The sequence below is a fragment of the Parasteatoda tepidariorum genome, chromosome 4 (assembly GCF_043381705.1).
Source record: "Parasteatoda tepidariorum isolate YZ-2023 chromosome 4, CAS_Ptep_4.0, whole genome shotgun sequence".
In the NCBI taxonomy this organism is placed as follows: Eukaryota; Metazoa; Arthropoda; class Arachnida; order Araneae; family Theridiidae; genus Parasteatoda; species Parasteatoda tepidariorum.
Genome location: NC_092207.1, coordinates 53,075,385 through 53,097,347, shown reverse-complemented (window position 1 = coordinate 53,097,347; position 21,963 = coordinate 53,075,385). Strand labels below are relative to the sequence as shown.

The following is a 21,963-nucleotide window of genomic DNA, read 5'->3' as shown; positions in this document are numbered from 1 at the left end:
ACATACATGCATACATATATATATATATATATATAAAAGCTTTTTCTTTCCTTAACATTATAGCTTGGATTCTATAAATTAATTCTTAAACTTTCTATTATAAACTTCAAAAAAAGTATTCAAAATGAAATTGCATTTGAATATTTAGAAAAATTAAAAGATAAAACAGAATCTGAGACTTGAGATAGGAATAACACTGACAGCTTGAAGGAACATAAAAAGAATCTACTGAGCTCGAGACATCATAATTTCTCCTTTCCGAAAAAGGAGGTAGATCCCGAGAATTATAGCTTATTAACTGTTAATTATAGCCTTGGTTACAAACGGTACGTTCGTACAGGGTTTGTATGCACTGGAAAAAATTAAAAAGTGAAAGCAATATAAATATAATTTATTTATATATATTGTTATGTTTGAAGCTACCAGAATATTTTATTTTCTCTAAGTAAATGTATGTAAAGCCGAAGGAGGAGGATGCGAAATTTTAATTTGAAAAGGGAAGCTAATATTGAGAAATTTTCAGTCTCTTTATGTCAGTTTTTAATTTTTCCCAAGTGCGCATGAACCTTGCAATTATGAGAGTTTCAATTACACAATGACGAAGTGAAATATATATTCTAAAATAATAGAAATTTAAGTAGTTTTCAATTTAGTATATTTCATTTTAAGTAATTTTTCGACAACTACATATCAGAAATTCAAATTATCATAAGAAATTGGACCTAGACTGAAGTATCACAGAGTACCTGTCCGCGAAGTGGACAATCGACCCTTTTATATAAGTGAAAGATATCTTTCATATATCATGTCTTGGTCATATATCATCTCTTTCAAACATCATCTATCTTTCATATATCATATACATAATCTCTTGGGTGACTGGAGTGTAGCAATAAATGCAATATAAACTTAAACTGTATAAAATATCTGGGCACCTGAGGCCGCTTACCTTTTTCCCAATCAACTTTAGCTTGATCTTTGTAGTGCTTCGATGAGGTTGTGGAATGCAAATAAAGTAAAGGAGTATTCATGTTGATCATTGAGGTTCTGACTGTGTAATTATATGCTGTAGGGTGATAAGACTGTATTTTAAAAGTATGAACTTTAGCTAAGCTGATATGATGAAAATGAGGTTATGCATATGCTACTGATGTCGGGAATTTGATACATCACTGCAATAGTATGCTGCTATTGGTCTGATGTTATTGTCTTCAGTTAAATTTTCAAATAGGAATATTTCATTGAAATTTGCGCAATAATTTTTCCTTTTTTTTTTTTTTTAATTTCCAATGGCAAATTTATTGGACAGTAGTTACAGCACAACAAGAAATCTAAAATGCAATAAAAGATGGTAAACATAATGCAGTAACTTGAGTCCATTAATTCAAAAGGTCTCGGGCTTCCCAATATCGCTCAGCTAGAGAAGACCTGCGCAAAGCAGGACAGTGCATAATATGGGCGGCATCCATTTCCTCCCCAAGGTAACAAAGCGTGCAGATGGGAGAAGGAGCAATGTTAATTCTGCTGAGGTGTTTAAGAAGACAGTCGTGTCCAGCGGTCAGGCGGAATTCTGCCATAGCTCTACGCCTTGGCCCAATATAGGATTTTATCGGACACTCTTTTGGACAGGTCCATGAGAATGGTCTTTTAAGCAATTTGTCACCATTGGAACAAAATGGTATTGCGCTGGAAGGAATTCCAACAATTGAGGCGCCCTTCTTGGCCAAAAGATCTACACTCTCGTTTCCCACAACTCCCCGCAGTGGGAGGGTATCCACTGAAGGACAATGTTTTTCCTGTGTGACTCAAGGCTTCGAAGGAGTTGTCGGCAGTCCATGACTTCAATGATTTTGGGATCGTCAGAGGAATTGATGGCTAGAAGTGCGGCCATAGAGTCTGCTTTTGTAAACTGGTCAAGGTGACAGTGAATTTGAGACAGAGCAGCTTGAATGGCGGTTATATTTGCGCAATCATAAGAAATGAAATTTCTTTGTTGTATAGCTGTCAAATTTCATATTTAAAGTAGTAGCGAAACTCATGTTATTCCATTAAACTTTTTGAATTAGAATAACAATTATAAATGCTGCTTCTTCCCCGACCCCGAGAAAAAATTCATAGCAATAAATCAGGGTTCCCACGTTCTGGATAGTTTTTCAAAGTGGTTGTAAAGTAAGATATATCTAGGTGTTATAAGCTATCAATAAGTATATAATTTAAAGTCAATATAAATGCGTGAAAAAATAACTCTGGAATAATTTCGTAATTCACAAGTGATAAATAAATTAAACATTTTACAATGATCTTTAAATATCTTAGCTACCAGTAATTTATTTTTTTTCAGGTTGTGGGAATCATGTGAATAGTTTATTGTTAAGAATGAATTTACTCCCCCCAAAAACCATTTATTATTAAAATGATTCTACTACAAGTTCTTCTCTTTTTACGTTTCATTTTCAGGACTGTCCCACGGTCAGGATTCTTTTTTAAGAGATAAAAAAGTTATATTAAGTTCTATATTTTAATCTATCTAAGCAATTTTTAATTTAAAGGAAATATGGGAAATATATGGTCTCGAAAATGTATTTCATACATTCACATTCAGACAGAATTTTAATAGCACCACCGTATTTTATATGGATGACACTCAATTTGTCGTATGTTCCAAAAATCACAGCATTTTCCTACAAAAGCTCCAAGAATACCTTAATAGTAATTCTTTATTCATAGATTAACAATTCTTAATATTCTATAATCCAAGAACGGCTTAATAAATTTTACAAGAATAGCAAAACTCCAATAATTAGCCAAGATGTCTAGACTGGAAGTTTAAAATTAATGTACAAAAATTGCTATTTCCAACTATCCAATATAAAAGAAAAATCATCCACCCGAGGGAAAAAAAATCAAATTATTCTCTTAAACAGGTTGCCGCAGATAACGCATTAACCGCCCGACTTTAGCTTATATGTAGGCAAATAACGGCTGCACCCATCCTCAGAGCGTCTACAGTCTCAAACAAAAATTTCTTTTAGTGAATCTGTTAATTAGCACTTCGTTTTAAAAACTAATTCCTATCTTCAAGTACAGTGAAACCTGCCAAGTTGACCACCCTTGTAAGTTGGACACCTGCATAAGTTGACCTCAATTATCAAGAAAGGAATTTTTCCCATATAGTATAAAGAAGCAAAACCTTTGTAACTTGACTATCTGTCTATCTTGTATTTTGACCGCTGAAATAAGTCAATTTTGTCTAAGAGTATTGTGAAATTCTATTCTAAAACCCTCATAAGTTGACCAGAAGAAAAAAAATTCAGAAAATTTTCTGTCATTTTGCAATGTATGTTAAAATTTTACTTGTTTGGTGAAATAGTGTAAAAAAACTAATCTAAACCCTTTTGTGAGTTGACCATTTGGGGAAACTGTAGGGGGTCAGCTTTTGACCATTTCTTTCATTCAAAACTTTAAGCTGATGTAAAGTCTAAACAACAGCACCAAACAACAGTGAGGGAATATTTTTGTAATAAACAGGTTTGTAAGTGTAGTAGTAACAGAATAAATTTTAAAATGTTCAAATAATTTTCTTTTGTTAAAGTTTTCAAATTACATGTTTTCGTGTTCTGATATTTTAAGAAATTATTTTTCTTAAACACTTCACACGCATAACTAACGAAATATTGTTTTTAAAAACATTAGTTAAATATTAGAATTATAAGTAACAAATTGAAGTTCACTCAGATTTAAACACATTTCTTAAGATATTCATTTGGCTATTTTCTAAATAAAACTTTTAAGTCAGGTAAAAAAAAAATTTAAATATGTAGCAACATGATATAGGAAACGAAAAAGTAAACATTCACCCACCCCTTCTATAAGTTGACCACTAAAACAATGCACCACAAGTGGTCAACTTACACAAGTTTTACTGTATTAGATTCGTTGTTGAAGTTGTATCTTAAAAATTAGTTAGCTCAAAAAATCATCAAGTTTGTATCAAAAGATCATTAGAATTTTTGTGAGCACCCTTGTCCTAGGCATTTTAATTAATAAAAAGAGGATCACCGTTAGTACAAGTGTAATGCACGATTGCATTTTGTTAATTGTGCAGTAGTACATCGAGAGATAAAAAAAGATGTAACTTTCCAGACAACATATCAATCGTTTTGTGTTGTTCGTTAAGGAAGAGAAAAAAATTTCGTGATAAGCGAATGGCAGTTACAGTCGTCGAGAGTTTTCAGGAAATAATGTGTTAATTTTCACTTCCAAACATACAACTAACGCTCAATTTCACATGGCAGTCTTAAACATTCGAAATGAGTTTCTGAGCACGATCGTCGAAATAAAAGTGTGCAACACCGTGTTAATGAAACCATCCTCATTGTCAAAAGTGCGAAATATCTTGATCTGGTTTTATCAGAAAGTTCGATTAGAAAGATCATGTACAAATCAATCATCAATAAAGCACATGCAGTCTGCTGCAGATTGCAAATTCTCCTCTAACATGGAACTCAGGCTTCAGGCTTAAACATTTCCTTTACATCTCAATGATTTGTTCCATTCTAACGTACGCATTACCAGCTAGGCACAACATCTCCCCATCATTTCTTGTCTTGTCGTTCTAACTGGGCACCGAATCGGCCCATATCCCGTTAATTATGATGTGATAACAATTTGCAAGCATTCGTTGTGGTCAGCAGTCGTTGTAGTTGCTTTCCCATCACTCCTAGAGAAACTTATAAGATGTCAGAATAAAATTCTCCAAAAAATAACTCGAGCAAGATGATTTATTTGAAATAAGTAAATCATCGCAATGACGACGCGATCGCAACTTTTATTTTATAGATCATCATATTGAAAACTTAATTACAAATTCTTTAAAATACCTTTAATTGTGGTGCAGCAAGATTTAATGAAATTGTCACTTTTGAAAAGTTGAAAAAAGACATGTAGCTCATGAGTAGTAAGCAGAGGTTTTGGTGCGGCGGAACTTATTTCTGCCCGCCTGGANTTTTTTTTTTTTTTTTTTTTTTTTTTTTTTTTTTTTTTTTTTTTTTTTTGTAGTGATGCATTGCTATTTAGACATTTAATTCAAATTAGTTCAAAAATATATATATATATTTTTTTTACTCCTAAAAATGGTCTTACATGCACCCAGATAAATGTTAACGATGATGATCGGGGTTTATATTGTAATTCGCGAGCTATATTTAAGTATTTGTAAGTGGTCGTGAGAAACTGCAGACAACTCCTTAAGATTTTTCAATTTTTCATTTTCCAACTCATTTATGTTTCAAACAATATGGGCTCAAATTTCTGACGTACAGTCTTTGCTTGTAATAGTTATTTGGTTGTAATAGCTCATTTGTATCTTCAATTGTAATAATACAATCATGCAATTAAAAATTGCTAATTAGTTAGTTTTCCTAAAGTATTTATAAAATTAAATCTATGAAATATCGACGATTCCAAACCAACAGAATCAAAGAATTAAGATAATCAGAAAGCTTAATGGTGACGCATGTCGTAAGTTCCAAGAACCGAGTTTATAAATTTTAAGAAAATCAGTTATATTCTTGTTTTTATACAGCAGTGACGATTACGAGCAATTGTCTTCAGTTGTAATAGCTCATTTGTAGCTTCAATTGTAATCATACAATAATTTATTAAATTGTTAAGTTGGCTTTCCAAAGGTATTCATAAAATTAAATCTAACAAATATCAATGATTCTTCACCAACTAAATCAAAGAACAAGATTGTCAGTATACTCAAGGGTAACACCATTATAGCCGATGACCGAGTTAATAAAGTAAATATTAAATTTTACTCGTTCTCTTACATTTAAACACTTAAGGCGATTACGAACAATAGTTTTTGAATGTAATCGTTCATTTCGCTCCTGCAATAGCGGCACAACTCAAAAAATTATGTTTTGAGATAAGTGGGTTTAAAGTTTTCATTGCTAAGGAAAATGCATAAGAAATGCCTTAGTTTGCTTAAACGAAGACTACCTTCAAGTTGAATTATGAGTTGTGCTAGTATTGCTGCTGAAAAGAATGTGTATTTTCATATTTACACCTGTTCTTAGTTCAAAACGCGTGTTATTTGAGTTGGGCCACTATTGCAGCCCATGAGCGATTTGTTTCATTTGTTGTTTAGTTACAATCCTATATTCATATAATTGAAATTTCCAAGTCCATTAGTCTATGAGATAATCATAGACTAAAGGCTATATAAGAATGCATGATGACACGGTTTCTGTTTTCTGTTTGTGAAACTTCTCACTGTTGATTCAGTCGTTTCTAATTATTTATTTCCAGCAAAAATGTCCTCGGCGTATCTCTCTGAGTCAATAGTTCTTTCCTAGACAGATAAATTAATGAGTATGACAGTCGACTCAACATTTCGTGATCAAATAACTTTAAAAAGTAAGCATGCTTAAAGGGTAATTTAATACTTTAATGAACCCTACAGGTGAATCATAATAATGATATTTTCATCATATCAGTTTCAAAACAAGACTATAAATATGGAAATTGTTTGAATGCTTGAGTCTGTTCCTAGTGGATGTTACATCAAAATGGGGGTGCACTTGCAGTTAAGAAGAGTGTTTCTGGTTGCGTGTTGCTTGTTTGTATTGCTATCAGGTAATTGAAAGCATATATCCTGGATATTAAATTTAAGATTTAACAGGTCTTATAGAAATATAATAATGGTAATGAAAAGGAGACGTATATCAATCATTTAATACACTTAAAACATTTGTGACCTCCGCTATTATATTTTTAAAGAATATATGAATGAAAAATTTGACAAAACAGATTTCTAAACGTTAAAGTGTAGTATTAAATAAGGAAGTTCCTTCTAACAATAAAGTAAATTCCACTCTACTGTTAAATTTTTTTAAGATACGCGGGAATTTGTATAACGATATGAAAACTGTTTACGTTTTAAGATCACTTCTGATGAAAACGAAACAGTCACCAATTGTAAAAGTTGTAATTTCGATTGTATCAGCAAGACTTTTTATTTCAGGAATGTCAGAATTTTAATTAAAAACCTTTTCATAAACGATAAATAACCGTCAACGGCCACGTAAGCAAGCTGCCAATTTCATTGACATTTTTCTATTCATTAGCCAGACACGCGCATATCACGTTTTTCCTCTCACTATATTTAAAGTAGTAGCAAACTAACAATTAATTTTAAAATTTTGCTATCTCTAAAAATATCTCAACATGAGTTTTATCATTTTACGTTATATGCATTTTAAATCAAAAATTTTCATTTGAAATTTCAAATTTCAATGAAAATTTGAAATTATTTTGCGGCAATCAGAAATTATTTTTAATTAAATTAATTAAACGAATAATAATCAAATGTCGAGGAAGAAATTTTGGTACCGTTTTAAATATAGCAGAAATATTGAGCCTTTTATTGATCAATTCATTGATTCCATACTGCTTAAATCATTGCTTTAATTTGCAACGCAATGTTCAATTAAATAATTAATTTGTCCTATCCTCGTTATCAGTTTCGCATTAGTTCTAAAATACATATATTAATCAATGTATAGTTTTAAAAGAGTGGTATAGTTAAAATTCGATTTCTCAGGAACTATTCGACCGATTTCGCACAAATTTTGTATTTTGAAATCTAGAATTATATACTTTAAAATAATTCCAGTTCAAAATTTATTCACTATCATTAAATAAAATAATAAAAAAATTATAAATATTTACTAAAATGTATTTTTTGCATGGGGTTATCTTTGGACAAGCGAATTTTATAGTTACGTGTAAAAAATTTTCACTTCCCTAAAAAGTTCTCGAGATATGGCAAAATAAGAAAAAGAAAAATGAACACGAAGGGGTTCAAACTTTGGATCCTTTTCTTGAGCAAATTTTAGAAACCATATTTCCAAGATTGCTGGCAATAATAGTGGTTATAATTAAAAAGAAATCAATATATATATATATATATATATATATATTAAATGAAGTTAAAAATTGTCTATTGCCTAGAAACTTCGAGNNNATATATATATATATATGTGGTAACACATCAGCAGCCAGCAACACCACATACCTTATTTAGGAAGTGCTGGCTTACGTTATAAAAACGTAATGTTCTAACAGCGTAACAAAACAGTAAAATCTATTGGCCATGTTTTTGATGATCAACTGAACTGAACTGATGATGAACTTTTGATTGACTATCAACTGAAACAAGAGAATACAATATAAGAAACTTTATTTATTTATTTTCATTATTTCTTTAAAAATACAACTTCAACAAAGTTTATTCCGAAATCACCACCTTACCAACTTCTTTCCATACCGCCGCACTGGGGGCCAGAAGACCATGATCTTTGGCCGAAAGTCAAAAATTAAACTTTCATCTAAAATATGTAGGCAGTTTTAATATAGCCCTAATTAAGTATTCATAATCATTCCAAGCATTATAATTTACTTTTTGGACCGACGAGAGTACAATGTAATGAAAAATATGTTAATTTTTTTTAAAATGTAACTTTTAAATCTTTATTTCAGAAATATATACTGGAATTTCACCTTACTGTTACATTTTTATCAGAGTAATTAATCTGAAATTATAGTACAATTTTTCAATTTGTTGGATTAGTTAATACTCTTGACAAACTTATAGTTTATATCTTATCATTTGACATTTTACAATGTTTGAATGACTTTCGAAACTGAGTTCCAAAACGTTCCACGAGGTAATTAGCTATACTTTTTGTTGTTGTTTTCTTTGATGCTTCTTCTTTCGAAAAAACTTGCCCGATTTTGCCCGTATTGCAAAGGTGGACTAAATATAATGAAAAACAAAAATTATGTTTGTTTTTTTCATGTTTTCGCGTTATTTTGTAATATTACGTCGGAAATATAATTCCCTTTAATTTTTAATATAACATTGGGAAAATTATAATATATTTTCATTGCTATATTTAATAATTTAAACGCACTATATTATTTTTCTTTATTTTTGCTCGCCATATTTCAGCCGCCATTTTGTTTTTTTGCGTATTTTTAGTGTATTTCAAAATTTCAACTATGAATTCAATTTACCTGCACATAAAACCCCCCAAATTTTGAAGCAAATTTTTATCGAAATGCTAATTTTGGCCACGAAACCTTGGATGCTGGCCCACTGTGTGCCGCAAAACCACAGCATCAGCAGCCATTTTTCCAAATTATTGGATAGGAGATAAATGAATAAAAGAGTTACAGTTTAGGCTCTGTGGACAGTGCAAACTTCTATAAAGTTAATATAAATTTAAAAATTAAATTGGGTGAAGAAGTGATTAATGAAATTAATTTGAAAATTATTCAAAACAACCTTAATTTTAAAATTATCGACTTCCAACCTAAAGTTGGATTTATAACTACAAATGCGCTTCAATATTATAATAATGCTTCTGGCTTAACATTCTATGTAAATCTGAAATCTTTACTGAAATATCATCTTGATTAGTTTTAACAAGATTTAAACAATTTGAATATCTCTCTATATATATTTCTCTTACAATGCGACAAAAAAAAGCCTCATTACAACTCCCCGAATGGCTACGCAAGAAAATCGACCAATGATTGCCGCTAAAAATGTCACATACCAAATCTAGCTCAGGTGGCTCAACATATAGCGCTTTTAAAAACGGAAACTGAAATAACAATTCAGCTGCGGCAATCTCATACTATTAAGCTAGGCAGAAGTGAGTACTCTTTGTCGATAGATCTCTATTTTAGTATTTTGTCGAAAGCGCTTTTTTTCACGAATAACTTGCTATTCAATATTACGAATTTATTTGACGATTTTTGATTTATATCACGAATTTATTCGTTTTATTATTGTTATTAGTTATTCCTTGAAAAATGAGTCTCAGTCAATGAGTCTTAATTTGAATTCAAATTTATTTTAATGACTTAGTATTTACTAAAAAGATGTAATTTTTTTTTAAAAAAAAAGTTGTTATATGGATTTGAATGATTGTTTTGAATTCTTAGAATTTTGTACATTTGAATGCATCTAAGTTAGTAGCGAGTGAAGAGAGCTTGGTTTGCGAAGCAAACCATGTAAGATTGCGTAGCAATTTTCGGGGGTTGGCGAGCGTTAGCAAGCAGGGGGCTCAGCCCACTAGTTTATTTATAATTCTGCATTCTTTATCTCACACTTCAAATATACTCAGATTTTCGCCGACTACTTTTATGCACGTGCTCATTAGAGTTTAATGGCTTTAAATGTTTTAAGTGTTTAAATTTCAAAATAAAAGTATTAAAATAATTATTATAAATTATTATTTTAAATGTTTCAGCTGCAAATGGAGAAGGTGGTAAGTAACTTATTCAAGTTTTTATGTTCTTAAAAATAATTGTTTTCGTGAAGGGCCAGGCTTTATGCATAGAATATATTTGATAATGATACCTTTTATTATTTTTAATGCATATTTTTGTTTATTATATCTATAATTTCGGATGAAATGGAAAATTGATATTAGAGGAGGGAACAAAATAGTTTTTGAAGATAATGACAAAGAATTTTATATGATTGAGTAATTTGATTTTAAAAAAAATTCCAATGTCGTCACCGAGATAGTAAAATAAGGGTTTTTTTTTTTAATTCAAGTAAATTTGATTCATGCTCTTTAATTTAATTAATTAGTTATAAATGTGAATTTGCCCAGTGGCCTATGTGTACCTTCATCGAATATATTTATATTGAGGGAAGATGGTGAGTTTTTATAATAAATTTATGTTTTAAAAATCTGTATAAAAGAATTCATTAAAATAAAGTGGTAAAAATTAAAATAACTTTCCTTTATTGAGTGCAATTTTACTTTTGCTTTTTTTTAAAGAAATTTTTTTTTACTGACTAACTCCTTTTAGAGAGGAAATTAATTGTATGAACAATGTTAAAACTGAAAACAAAAGCGAAAAAAAAAAATCTGAAAAACAGGAAACTGACATTACTATATACACATTGCCTATATACATTGCCGTTATACATTGCCTTAAAACTTTAAATGAATATAGAATAAATAGTAAATTGAAGAGGGTGTTGGCAAGTTGACTCAGGACCAACATACCACATAACGTTGCTTTTTATATATTCGTTAATAGCATTCCTTGAAACTGATCGTTAAATTTTGATTAATGATTCCGGAGCTTAATTATTTTGAAAATACTTGTTATGATGCATTTGTGGTAGCTTTTAAACATTGTTTCCGATTTGACCATAAATCAAACTATGATTCATCACCAGAAATGTCATTGAAGGTGTAGGAATAGGGAGTGTTTAATTAAATGTTAACTTTACAAGAAATTATAATTTGTCAGAATTTCAATGATGCATTTTTTTTGTGGGGGGGGGGTCACCCTATATATAGTCTTTCACCCTATATATAGACTTCACCTTATATATAGTCTTTCAAGTTTATACTGATTTATTTCATCCTACTTATTGTCTTTAAAATTGATATCCACTGATTTTTCATCAAGAATTTCCCTTACAAGAACTACTACTGTAATCGATTTTCTTCTATTTCAATTTTTAGCAGAACTTTAAATCTATCATAAGAAATTAGAGAAGTGGAAAAAAAATTTGAATGTTTATTCTTACAAAAAATTGTTAGTCGTAGAACGTGAATAAAAAACTATTTTCCTATATAAATTTTAATTTAGATGTATATTTTATAGAAGATTTTTCGAAATGAAAAATTAACTATGTAATGCAATTTTTAAAAAATAATTATTAAAATAAATCCTCTCAGAAATAGTTTTATAATTTCCTCGCTGTATTGATTACCTGCCAAACACAACGGTTAATGCCGCTTCACACCGAGATTTATTCAATTTCCAACATAAGCAAACAAAAGAAAAAAAGTTCTTAATAGATAAAAGTCTATAAGTAGGAATTACCTAATAGGTAAAAAATTGGACAGCAGGGCAGGGAGGCCATGGAAAAATTTAGAAAGTGGTGACTAATATTTCACAAAATTGTGAAAAATACTAAAAGTTTAAATTTCGCTTTCATTTCAACAGTTTAAGAAATGTTTCTACTGCAAGTTGGTAAAAATGTTTGGCTATTATTAACTGGCTTTGTAACTGGTAACTGATGGCATAGATACACAAAATGGGACCTTACTTATGTCATTTTATAAAAACTGAATATAATATGTGTTGTTTGGGCACTATTTTAAGATGTTTCTCAAACAGCCGCCAAACAAACCAAGAAGTTCCAAACAATTCGCATTCTGGAAATCACCTGCAGGGCAGCCTTTAAGGTTCAGAAAATGGCTGTCATTTTATGTAGGCTGTTATTAATGTACTTATGTCATTTTATGTAGGCTGAGTTTTATGTATATTATTTGGGCACTATTTCAAGGTGTTGATGAAACCATGATGAAAACCATCTGCAGGATACAGTTAAAGGTGTTTAAAAAGCCTTATTTCATGTGGCGACAGAGTCATTTTTATAAGGATTTTTTAAACACAGAAGTGCAGTTTAACTCAAAAAACCTTTTAATTTTACTTTTATCAGAATTTTACTTATAATATGAGTGAAAATTTAATCAATGGTACGAATTGGGATAAAATTTAGCAATTGATTAATTTAATGATAGTGGAAACATTAAGATTTCTTTGCTAATAAGAGAATTCTACTTTCATCTTTTTCAGATACAACTAAGGCAGGTGGATCAAGTAAGTTTGTTTTGCATTTTTAACCAGTTGAATTTTTTTTACAATGATAAATAATAAACTTGCTATGCTAAACTCAAAACGGATCTGTAAGGGTTATCCTAGTGTTGTCACTACATTTCGCGGGGCCTGGGGCAAAACGTTTCGATGGGCCTTTTTAACTTTCTCTCTACATGAAACCCCTTGTTAATTGTTAGATTTTAGCCTAAATTATTGAATAAATTACATGATTTATTGATTCAGATTTTTTTAATTGCATTATTAAAAACGAAAAATTTAACATTCATTTCTTGATTTTATATTGAAATTTTTATTATTGTATAAGTATGATTTATTTGGCGTAAGACCCATAAAGTCAAAATGAGAAGTTTTTTTCTTTAAGGGCTCCTCTTAAATAATCAGTTGAAAATATTTTAACGTTTTATTTATTTATTTTTCAATTACATGGGTTTGATTTCTATGAGTAGTTTTTTGTGCTGGTGCCATTAGAATATATCTTTCTAACTTTCAATAATTCAAATATTTTGATTTTATTTTACAACCGTCGTTGAACAGCCCACCCAATTTCATGAGTTTACGACTACTAATGTTCAACTCCGTAGCCTTGTAATTTTGAAACAATCCAAATGACAAGAAGACTCTAGGACCAGTAACCCCAGAGGTTTGATTTGCTATGGGAACATGGAGGACTTTGTGACTCGACAGATTTAATATGCATCAGTCACCATTCACTACACTGAGAATATTCGGCCGGCGGGGATCGAACCCACGACCTCTTGGACATAGGCCCAGTGCTCTACCAACTAGGCTATCCCGGCCCATTATTGAAATAATTTTTTTAAAAAATCTTTATTTTTACAAGCATTGAAATTTTTTCTCAATATAACTGGCGTNGTCACTAGAGTGACGTCGGAGGATCGGCGCGGTGAAAGATACTTCAAAGGAGTGAACCAGCCCTTCTATTCTCTTTAGCCCTGGGTTAGAGTGCTCGCCATCTAATGAGGTGGCCCGTTGTTGTTGTTGTTCATTTACGCTATTGGCGACAGTCTGGGAAACATCCCTGAGAATGATCCGAAGACATGCCATCAAATTTTGATCGTCTGCAGAGGGGAGAGGTGGCCCGGGTTCGATCCCGGCCATAGTTGGTCGATACCAATTCCGTACCCGGCTGGCGCCAGCCACAGTGCTTACGTAAAAATATCCTCAGTGGAAGCTATGGATTAAAGTCCCTTGCCGTCAGGCTAACCATAGGAGGTTTTCATGGTTTCTCTCTCCTTGTAACGCTAAAGCAGGTTAGTTCCATTTAAAAGTCCTCCACGAAGGCAAACTTCTCCCAATACTTAATCCAGGATTTTCCTTGCCTTATGGATAGGTTTTATGGATTACGGACCCTTGTCTTGTGGATTACGGAGTTGAACATTGGTAATCGTAAACTCAGAATTGGGATTGGGTAAGCCATTCAACAATGGTTATAAAACATGAAATAAATTGAAATATAACTGGTGTGGGGCCTACCAAAAATACGGAGTCCTGTTCGAATGCTCTATTTGCCATATCCTTACGATGACTTTGGTTTGCCAAATAAAAATTGAACGTATGTGAAGAAAGTTAGCGACGCCCGAGAATTAGAAACTTTTTAAGCCCGTAATGAGCTTTGAAATTCGTAATTACAATTACAGGTAATCAATAAATCATTTTTAGTTTAATATTTAGGTTATTTTTATGAGATGAACAAAAAATGCCCGAGAAGAAAGAAATAGCAATAATTTTAAAAAATTGTATAAATTATGAAAAAGGCATGCATATTATAAAAATCTGCATTAGCATTTCACATCGAATTTTTTAGTTTAAAACAACTAAAGTCAACAATTTAGAAATATTCTTCCCTTATAACCAACCATTCTCTAACATTTAGAACAATTCTTTTTGCGTTTTTAAAAACTTAATTGAAAGCTAAACTTTATAAACTTGGGACAAAAAATTTAAAAGATGAAAAAGAAATGAAAAGTTGAAAATAAATTTATATTACTTATTTTCAAAATAGTTAGTTGCTATTCTCTAATTAATTTGTTCCGCGTTGCTAATGAACATTGTGGTACCACCGAAAGAATGTTGACTATTTAGGGTTCCATAGCCGAAAAAATATTGGAAACCTCTGCCGTAGACCATGTGTAAAGGACGCATACCCTCTATCAATTGAGGATTCTTCGAAATAATCCTTCTAGTGGTAGTAAATCTAAAACAGAAATTTTAAAATTTAATTTAATTTTTCAAAACAATTTTTATGAAACTTTTATCTGAACTTAAGAACATAACCATTTACATATTAGCGAATCACGGGGCTTGGGGATAATGCTCAAATTGGGGTCAGATTGAACATAAATTTTTTTTACTAAGAAACATAAGTTAAATACGATAGTAATCAAAGTTAAATCGGTTAAGGACTGAACAAATCATACCTGCACAACATACCTTAAGTAATAAAAATAAGTTATACCTATGTGCTCACCATTATAATTTAATGTATAAAATGAAACAAAAACTATAGAAACACAAATAATTATAATTTGTTGAAAGATTAAAACTGAAATTTAAAATAAGCCTAGATATTAAATAAATAATATCCAGAAACTGACGAAAGATATACTTCTCATTCTCAAGATTCGCCACACGTCTGGCGAAGTCCTGTGAATGGGAAAGGGGCATTGAAGTGTAACCAAGAAAGGCATTTTTTCTGGTGACCTTTTTTTACTTTAAATGCAATGAAATCAAATTTAAATCGAGGAAGTTATGAAGGAAAATTATAATTTTTCAGGGTTGCGATTCATATCTGGGAAAAAAAATATATGCGTTGTTTTCCCTGAACACATTACACACCACATATATTAAATGAAACACACATTCACTGTGCTTTTGTGTAAGCTATTGAGATAACGACGCTAGTTTTAATTGCTGAAAAAATATAAATAAGGAACAGCTCTACATATTGAAGAAGAAAAAAAAATGCTATGAAATAGTACGAACAGATTAATTATCTTGCAAATGAAACTGAACTGAAACTTGTAGATGAAATATAGTACAATAGCTGAACTATTATCTTTAAATGTCCCAAAGATTGCTCTTTGAGAGGTCGGCATTTTTTTAAAAGACAAAACTAAGAAATAAAATTCCCTGCATTTTATATGTTTGCATAAATTCCCTGTGGAATTGCAACCCTGTTTTTCAATTACACCCTTCTACACATAAAACCCTTTTAACTTTTAAATAATTTTTTCTATCAACTTATTCTCAGCTTTATTGAGTTTATGGTAAAAGAATTTTATCAACTTAATAACTAACTTTCAAACTATCCTTTCTATCAACTTAATTTAAATTTTATTTGGTTTAGGGTAGGATGTCCTGAACAAGGGAATCAGTATTCATCAATGCTGATTCCTTTATTAACGACATAGTTCCGTGTTGTTTTCCCTCTCCTCCTCTCTCGCGTTCCTTAAAGATTGATTGATTGATTGATTTGTTCATTTACGTCGCACTAGAGCTGCACAATGGGCTATTGGCGACGTTCTGGGAAACATCCCTGAGGATGATCCGAAGACATGCCATCACAATCTTGACTTCGATGATATGCAGGGAACCGTGTCTTAACGATCAGTCCACAGCGGGGCTCGTTCCTTAAAGCTTGGAATTGCATTTTACCCTTATTTGTCTCTCGGTCACTGTGATTTTTCTTGTTCTGTTTTTCATCTTTTTTTTCTGTCCTGATTGTAAAAGACACGGTTCCCAGTGGAACACCGAAGTCGCGCATCACTAGATGCTGTCAGTAAGTGGGTGGGTGACTACTTTGATCAGCCTGCGTAGGGACCGAGGGTGAGCGGTATCGGTCCTCGTTAAACTGTTCTACCGTAAAGTGCCCGACTTCACGCGCAGGTCATCGGGCTACCAAAGCGGAGGAGCCATCTCCTCTGCAGAGGATAAAAATTATGGTATGGCATATCTTCGGTTCATCCTCGGGAGTGTTTCCCAGACCGTCACCAATAGCCCATTGGGCAGCTCTAGTGCGACGTAAATAAAATACCTACCTCATATTTTTTCTCTTTCGGCTTCTGTGCTTTTTCAAGTTTTGTTTCTCACCTTTATTTTTCCATTTTCCGTTGGAAACTTTAACGTTTTTATTTCAAATCATTCTATTTTTACATTCACGTCTGACAAGTCTTGAAAATGGGCGCCTTTTTTAAAGCGCTTGAAACATGTGGACTGTTATTTCATACTTGTACATTTTTTGGAGCGAATGAACTTTTCAATCAGATAAGATCTTACCGCCTCAGTCTCTCGGGATTATTTATTTAATTTTATAAAACACTTCATTTTTAATTAGAAAACTAAAATACAAGGCTTTTTTGGTGGAAAAGTAAATTGTTGATTTGCTCTTTAATTGTCATTTTAGACTATTTATATTCATCGTTTTTAATTATAGGAGTTACTATATTATGAATGAATACATTTATTAAATATTTTCGTAGCCACATTTGATTTGCCCTTTTTTAAATAGCTATAATGAGTTTAAACTAATAACTCCACAGGGCTATAGTGTGATTAGGTCAATATAAACAGAAACTTTTAGTGATTGTAAATTTACGTTAATACTAACAGAAATTTTCTTTTTTTAAGGTACCACTTTAGCGTTTAGAGGTCTGTTAGGGAACGTTTCTCAAACAGATAAAAATAACATAGTTACAAGGTTATTAAATGGATGAACGTTTTCTAAGAACAGTAGGAACTCAGATATAATATTTATACTGTGAGTCCCCACTAAATAAAGACGTCTTAATTTTTCGCCATAACTGGACTCACAGAAAACTGATGAAAACCAAACGTATATTTAGAAAATCTATATCTTAGCACATACTAACTTCCTGCTCCACCTGGACAAGGAGAAAAAACATCAAATAAGTAAAAAGAAAATAAAAAGGGAGGGAAAAAGTCCCCTATCCTAATAAAGCCACTTCTAATTATAACTAATATATCCGTCATGTTTATATATGAGTTGAAATATGTGATATTTACCAACCTTTTACTAAACCCTGGAGGACATAAGCATTAATATTATCCCAGGTTTTAATGATGGGAGTATACAATTTTGCCTCAAATTGAAACAGCTACTTTTTAATTTATTCAGTCCTACTGAGTACAGCCCTCACGTTTTTCTTCGGGCCATAGGGCAAGCCATTTATGGTAAGCACCCTGTTATCAAAAATTCAATATTGTGAACATCGCCATCTTTTAAAAACTTCTCAACACTATTATCAGATCTTACATATTTGTTTATGCATCAGGTTAACAAAGTTATTATAAACAGAGTCTCCAAGGGCCAGGATAGCCTGGTTGGTAGGGCACTGGGCCCATGTCCAAGGGGTCGTGGGTTCAATCCCCGTGTAGTAAATAGTGACTGATGAGCGTTAAATCTGTCGAGTCACAAAGTCTTCCATGTTCCTGTAATAAATCATACCTCTGGAGCTACTGGTACAGTAGTTTCCTTGTCTTCTAAATTGGTTTGAAATTACAAGGCTACGGAATTGAACATTAGTAGTCGTAAACCCAAAATTGGGTCGGCTGTTCAACGACGGTTATAAAAATAAAAAAATTAATAAAAAAACAGAGACTCGAACTACTACAGATTCTCCACAGTTTCAGAAAATATTTTTCCTATTGGCAACAAACATAATGTATTTCAACTTTAATAAATAAGATTTAAAAGAGTTTTGTTCACCACTAAATACAATGTAATTTACATAAATATACACAAAAGGTCATAACAACAAATGCTTAAGTTCTTAACCCTTTCGCGCCAACTGTCACATATACGTTCCAGCATAAAACTGTATCAGTCAAGGTAAAACTTACAAAGATAAAACTGGTAACCAAAGTAGTTCTTCAGCAGTTTATTTGTGGGCGGAGTTATAATTGTTTGATTTATTATTATATTGTTTGATTTATTGTTTGTTTGATTATTCACCATTACTTTAGAACAAAATAAAATTACTTACTTATACTTTGAACTAATATTGATTATATGGGTCATTCTCACGAAAACTGTCATTTTTCAGTTCATAAAATCCCGAAAAAGTAAAGTGAATAAAAAGCTCTGAAACTTTTTATATTAATAGAAATATGTAATGGCATTATAAAGAAAGTATATATCCTATAAATTATACTTAATATTTAAATTAATTAATTTTTTAAATAATTAATTTATAATTAATTAATTTATAATAATTAATAATTAATTAATTAATTTAATAAATAAATTAATTAATTTAATAAATTAATTTATTAATTTTTTAATTTATTTTTCAAATTAATTAATAAGTAAATTAATTATTTTCACTATTTAAAAAGTGAGGGAATGACACTAATAGTGAGGGAATGATATTTTATTTTAATACATGTTTTTATCTAAGTTACATCTACCTAAAGTTTGAAAATGATAACATACTAAGTATATCTAATATTTATTATAATTTAGTCTTATATATTTAATAGTTTTTACAGGTTTGGGAAATAAAATTGGCTGGCACGATTGAACAAAAAAAAATTTAATAATATACTCATCTTGAATCATTCCCTCACTTCAGCGTCATTCCCTCACTTTATACACTAGTGAGGGAATGACGAATTCAATAAAATTTAAAAATAACAGTTAGGCCTAATTAATTTCTGAAGTCAATCACATACAATTATATTCATACAAGAAAGCAACATATAATTATCCACTTTCTCGATGAAGTTGTATTTTATTTTACTCTAAAAAATGACATGAGGGAATGACAAATGTAAAAAATTTTACCTGGTTTGATTCATTCAAATTTATTCCACAGCAAAGCTTCTTTAAGTTGAAGATGGAAACATACTGCAATTTTGTTCTATGATGCCAGTTGTTAACTTCTGAAGTTTTTATTAAAATATTTTTATTCTAAGAAGATTGCAGGTGATAAGAACATTGTTGTGAGGGAATGACGCGAAACACTGGGGACAAAGTTTAAAATAGTGCTGTGTTAATATTTTTATCAGAAATTAAATTTAAAATTGATTTTCTGAATTCTATATTTCAGTATTCTGAAATAAAAAACACGAATTTGTAAAAAAAAAAATTTTATTTCAGAAACAATTTTTTTCTTTTTTTAAATCAGCAGTGGGGACAAGTGAGGGAATGACATATTGGTATATTTTAATTACCTAAAATAAATAAAAAATAAAAATTGATAATTTTATTTTTATTCTTTTGTTAGCTTGCATTCTGAAGGACACTTTCCCTGAATTTTTTTTTTCGTAAGCTGTAAAACAAACATAAAATATACTGGGGACATGAAAATGACTGTTTTTGTGAGAATGACCCATATATATGATTAAACTAACAATAATTAAAGTCAAAGCAAAGTAGGTCTGTCAAATTAGCAACGCCTACATTTAAGCTACCGTTTTTTATTTATTTAAATCCTGATTTTGTACTAATGCTTTTATGAATCACCCGTCCCCAAAGGGTTAAGTTTTAATAATCTTTCTTAAAGCCTGTTTGTTTCAAAAAATTATGCTTTAGTTCACTACCACTGAAAAAAGTGATTCGCAACAACCTCAAATAGTTTGAGTTTCTGTATAAATCAACTTCATTACATCAAAAATGAAAATAAACATAGCAAAAGAGTAACGTTTGCTACCACTTTGAATCGTCAAGAAAAATCTCTCGCTAAAATGGAAGAAGTAAGTGTTAATATATTTATCAGGCTTTAACGCTAATTATTAAGAGGATTTTTAAAATTATATTACTTAAGACTAAAATTAGTTTCTTCTTGATTTTACTGAAACTTTTTTCGTAAATAAAAATAGATTAAATAACAAGTTTTCAGACAGATCTACACAAGCTCTACGACATAAGGCTAATGTTCCCAAAACAACTTTTTTGTTATAAATAAAAAGATTATTGAAGAAAAGCATGCATCAAAATTAGCTAATGCATCAAACTCATCATTCAAAATGAAGATGAAAATATATTTTAATAATAATAAAACTGGATAAGTTCAAACTAAGGTTTAAGAAGCTCTTTTGGCAAATTTATGAAAACTGTTTGCAGTACCCCCTCTTTTCCCTATAATTACAAAACTGCAGTTTTTTACATAAAATTTTGTATAACTTTTCAGCTATTACTTCTATTAATGTCATTCAATTCAGCAAAAAAGAAAAATTCGAACAACGCGTTATTTAACTAGATAGCAATGCAAAATGCGTTAATAGGCATAAGTACAAAACTGTTCTTTTTACCCATGAAACCTTAAAAATTTCTGAATTATTAGTTCTGTTGATTTCGGTTTGATCTCCTTTTATCCAGCGTAATAACACCAGAAACAATACCTCACTTGTCTAGATAGGAATGCTGAACCAAAAACCTAGACGAATGAATTTTTTAAGGATACTTTTGTAATTATTAATTCTTCTTTTCTGTTCATATAAAGATCTTCAATAATTTACGATCAAAATATTTTTACAGCCACTCCTTTACCATCGACAGGCAGTGGAACACCAGGATTGTCCACTGCAGCACCAACCACTCCAAATGATGCGACTGCTGGTACAACTGCGGCTCCAAAAAGATAAATTATTGCTACAACAACCACCTCAGTTACAATTATAATATAACAGTTGGAATGAATATAAAGATATAATACACACTTACAATAGGATCTCAGAATTATAGTTTATTTTTCGAGATATCTATTTTCCACTTCTTTAATTGTACTCTATTACCATGACGTGACAGAATAAAGATCGTTATTAAATCTGCAAAAAGTATTCATATTTTCAAGTCTTTACACTAGAAAAATCTGAGGTCGGAAAAACTACATTTTTTTTGTAGTTTTTATGTTTTATTTAAATGTAGTTAACAACAATTACTTCATTACGAAAGTAGTTAATACCAACTGCCTCTACTTTTTTTTTTAAAATAGCAGTTAATACAAACTACATTCGAAATATAGCCACTACTTTTAGGAGATGAACTGTGTTGAAGAACTTAATTTACATCCGTATTCAATTTAGGCATCGAATAAAAAATTGACCAGAACAGGAATTAATAAGAAAAATATTTCTTCATGTTTGTTATACAAATTAATTTTTATTCTTTTAACCTTTCTTTATCTTTCTCAACAACGAATATTTAATTTAGAAAATGTTCGGAGTCGATATTTTCTTTTCTTCAAGAAA

At 30.8% G+C, this 21,963-nt stretch overlaps 1 long non-coding RNA gene across 1 annotated transcript; it reads left to right on the top strand.

Moving 5' to 3' along the window:
• Positions 1–6,502: 6,502 nt before the first annotated feature.
• On the top strand, positions 6,503–21,443 carry LOC139425364 (uncharacterized). The gene is made up of 4 exons (XR_011636588.1): positions 6,503–6,642; positions 10,329–10,346; positions 12,691–12,714; positions 21,251–21,443. It is a non-coding gene; the product is annotated as an uncharacterized lncRNA (long non-coding RNA).
• The last annotated feature ends 520 nt before the right edge of the window (positions 21,444–21,963 follow it).